The sequence below is a fragment of the Phoca vitulina genome, unplaced genomic scaffold (assembly GCF_004348235.1).
Source record: "Phoca vitulina isolate PV1807 unplaced genomic scaffold, GSC_HSeal_1.0 scaffold24, whole genome shotgun sequence".
In the NCBI taxonomy this organism is placed as follows: domain Eukaryota; kingdom Metazoa; phylum Chordata; class Mammalia; order Carnivora; family Phocidae; genus Phoca; species Phoca vitulina.
The window spans coordinates 13,630,844-13,634,836 of NW_022589727.1; the positions used below are offsets into that span (position 1 = coordinate 13,630,844).

The 3,993-nt window shown below is 35.8% G+C and overlaps 1 pseudogene; it reads right to left on the minus strand.

Moving 5' to 3' along the window:
- Nucleotides 1-255: 255 nt before the first annotated feature.
- Nucleotides 256-1,240, minus strand: LOC116642825 (annotated as a pseudogene).
- Between the last annotated feature and the right edge of the window lie 2,753 nt (nucleotides 1,241-3,993).

The following is a 3,993-nucleotide window of genomic DNA, read 5'->3' on the forward strand; positions in this document are numbered from 1 at the left end:
TTTGTCTCCCCACCATTTCCATTTGTCCTATCATAACGTTCCATACATACTCAAAACCAAGCAAAGGATGGCATTCCATCTTTAAAAACTAAACAGGCATTTCGAACAACACATTCTTGGCATTGGAATCTAGACAACATTTATCAGACACAGTAGGGAAAATTCTCACTCTGTGTTATAAAAGGGATATCCAGATATCAACTATTACAGAAATGGAATGATGGAAAATTTTAACAAAATGTTTAAACTATTTTCTTAAAGAGAGTTCCTCCACTGCTAGAGATCTTGAATAACCTCCTGGTCAGTCATCTGGAAACAATTCTTCACATAATTGATGAACCTGGCTTCTACTCTGGAAAGAAAACCACCTTTTTCTATACTTACTTGCATTTTTGCTTTAATGTCCTCTACAGAACTAGGTCCTTTGGGCGTTTTAAGAGTTTTTTCTTGTTCTTTGAAGGATTGGGGACATTTTGATCTCGGTGTTGATGGTTTTGAGTCTCTTTCATTCTAGTTTGAATTTTTGGCTGGAGTATCTCATATATATTTTTTTACTGGAGCTTTTTCTTCAGCTTCCTCCTCATTATCATGTTCATCATCTCCTGTTCCTCCTCCTCCTCCTCCCTTCCTGCTCCCCCTCCCCCTTCTTCTTTTTCTTCTTCTTCTCCCTCATCATCTTCATCATCTTCGTCATCATTTTCACCAGCACCAAGTTTTGCTTTTTCCAAGGTTAGAACACTTTCCAGATTGCTAAGGAATTTCACAACCTCTTCCTCTTCATCTTCTGACTCTGCATCTTCCCCCACAGCTACTAAATGCTATCCACCACTATGCACAGACCCTGAACAACATGTCAATTGTAAGACCACAGGTGGTGTTATTTCCAAGCCCCCAAGGGAAACCTTGTACAGACATTTTCAAAGTTTCCAGTGTGATTTCCACTGGACTGCCTATGTACTTCATTGCCTTTGCTTCAACAATGTGTAATTCATCCTTTGCACCAACCCCTAAAATGACTGTTCTTAAAGATAACTGGTGCTCATTTTCATCATTATCCACTTTAAAATGGTAGTCTTTGTCAGCCTTTATTTCACAACTGAAAAGATAGGTCTGGGGCCTTAGAGGGCTCATGTCCATGTCCATCAAATCTTCCATGGGGTGGTGGCACACACGTAGGAGGTTAAAGAAGGCAGACAGAGATAAACTACTACTATGCCAGAGAAGAGCCAACAGGACAGAATCACACCAGGGAAAGCAAGTATTCCATTGTCTTAGCATCTATTTCATAACTAAATAAAATGTAATCATATGGGTAAAACCATCATTTTCACATTTCACATTTACATCTCCTGGATGTTATTAATTTAATCCATTCTTTCATTCAAAAGTATTTATTGAGCTCCTCTTATATTCCCATAGACTCTTCTAAACACTGGATAGAAGGGCAAAACAAGCAAACAAACCCCTGCTCTAATAGAATTTATTTTCTAGTGGGAGGAGACAGATAATTAGTTAATAGATGCATAATTTAATATAAGCATTATGAAGAAATAAGGTCAGATAAAGTGATAGAGAATGATGGATTTTTCTGTATTTTCAACAGGTTTGTCAGGGATGCTTTTTTGTTGGGGTGAAAATGTTTGAGGAGAGGGTAGAATGAAGTGAGAAGTAAAGTCACCTGGCTATTCGAGGGAAAGGAGTTCCAGGCAAATAGGAAAGCAAATGCAAAGTAAAGTCCTGAGGCACTTGTTTCACTAACTCAAGAAGCACCAAGGAGTCAAGAGGGCTGAAGGAACCCAATGGGTAAGGAAATCTGATAGTTATTAAATAAAGAAGGAGCAGGGACCCAGATCTTATAACCCATGTTGGTTCTTGAATTTTACTTTGAGTTTATAGGAAAGTAATTGAATTATTTTGATCATAAAGATGAGATGCTTAGATACGTATTTGACAGGATTTCTCTAGTTGCCCTATGGAAAGCAACTTCTGGGGTGGAGGGTCAAAAATGCAACCAGGGAACCCAGGTAGAGGTTACTTCAGAATTCCGGCAAGAGAAGATGGTGGCTCCGTGCAGAATGATAGTGGTTTAAGTGGTAAGATATAGATGGTTTGATTATTTGGGATATATTTTGAAGGTAGACCCAATATGACTTCCTGATGGATTGCATTTCAAGTATGAGAGAACGAATTAAGGCTGATCTGTAGCCCTTGTTTGGATTTGATTTACAATATATGTATGTAATATATATGTAATATATGCTAAGATTTCCAAATTATAATAAATAACACCTCAATGGATGTCTTGTGAATATTTGTCTGCATTTCTTAGATATGTCTCCTTTCCTTAGAATATTTCCTTAGAAGAGGAATTACCTGTTATTGAGGAATTTCTTTAAAATCACTTTAAATTCATTGGCACACAGTGGCTTTTGTGGAGGCATTTCTCTAATGACATTTACTTTTTGTTACATATTTATTTGTATATAGTTTCTCCTTCTTGGATTAATTAGATGTTAACTCATAAACTTTTCCACTTCATTGATATACTTGAATTTATGCAACCAATTTTCATCTAGTATATCATCTGTATATGTAGTCCTATTTCATTTATTGTTTCTAAACTACTTTATCTTTTACCTGATTAGATTTGTAGAATTTCCCTCTACCCTCATCCCCACTAAATCTTCAAAAATTTTAACTATGCTCACAATTATATTTATGCTCTTCAAACTACTTTCCTAATTTTACTGCAGTTTTTTCCCTAACTTTTTGAGTTGTCATTGTATATTGTCATATGTATGTTTGTGTGCATGTAGAGATGGATGTGGAAACACTAGTAACATGTCTGTAAAGCTATGCATTTGCAACTATTAAAATTTCAGAGAAAGTTAAAATATGTTCACATGTAATTTTCAAGTCATCTGTTCTTTCCAAGGTATATGTAATTTTATTTTTATTTCCTCATTAGTCCATATATGTAAAATAATGTTTAAACATTTCCAAATAGTTATGTTCTTTTATTTTATTTTATTATTTTTTTTTTAATTTTTTTTTTTTTTTTTTTTTTTTTTTTATATTTGACAGAGAGAGACACAGCGAGAGAGGGAACACAAGCACGGGGAGAGGGAGTGGGAGAGGGAGAAGCAGGCTTCCCGCGGAGCAAGGAGCCCGATGCGGGGCTCGATCCCAGGACCCTGGGATCATGACCTGAGCCGAAGGCAGACGCTTAACAACTGAGCCACCCAGGCGCCCCAATAGTTATGTTCTTTTAAAATTTTCTTATTAACAAGTTTTACTGCAAATTCATAGATCTGGCTATATAGTTTCATAGGTATGTGTCTTGTGTTAGTCTTGTCTATTATATTATCCAGTCTGTTAGCCATAGGTGATCTAAGTCCAATTAATATATATGAACTTTAATTCTCCATCAGACATCAACTATTTTTTCAGGTTCATAAGTTAACGGCTAGAAGAGACACACTAGGAAAATGAGTCCTACTTATTTTTAACTCAAATCTTTCATCTCCCAATTGGAAAATTTTTCTGTTATGCAAGTTATTTTTAAGAAGTCTTTCTATCCTTACTAGAAAAAAATCCTTAAATTCTCTCTTCCATGTTCATTATTTTCTAGGTCTCCATCTTGGATTCATTTTGACTTTAACATATGGAAAAAGAGGCTGGAGGAATGGGAAACAGTTCTTCCAACCAAAGAGGTTTCCAAATAGAAATCTCTTCCCCAATTAAAGGAAAGAAAGAAAGAGAGAGAGAAAGAAAGAAAGAAATTTATTCATTTTACTACACAACTGAATAAGATCAAAGAGAAAAGATGGCAAAGCCAACCAAAGAGATGGAACAAAACAAAAACAAGGAAAGATTGTGATATAAGGGTTCTGCATGTGGAAAAATGTCACCATGTTGCTTTTTCTGATGGTTACATTATCCAGGGCCACTGCCCAGTAGTTTACCCTTGATCTGAATCAGAAACCCCATTCA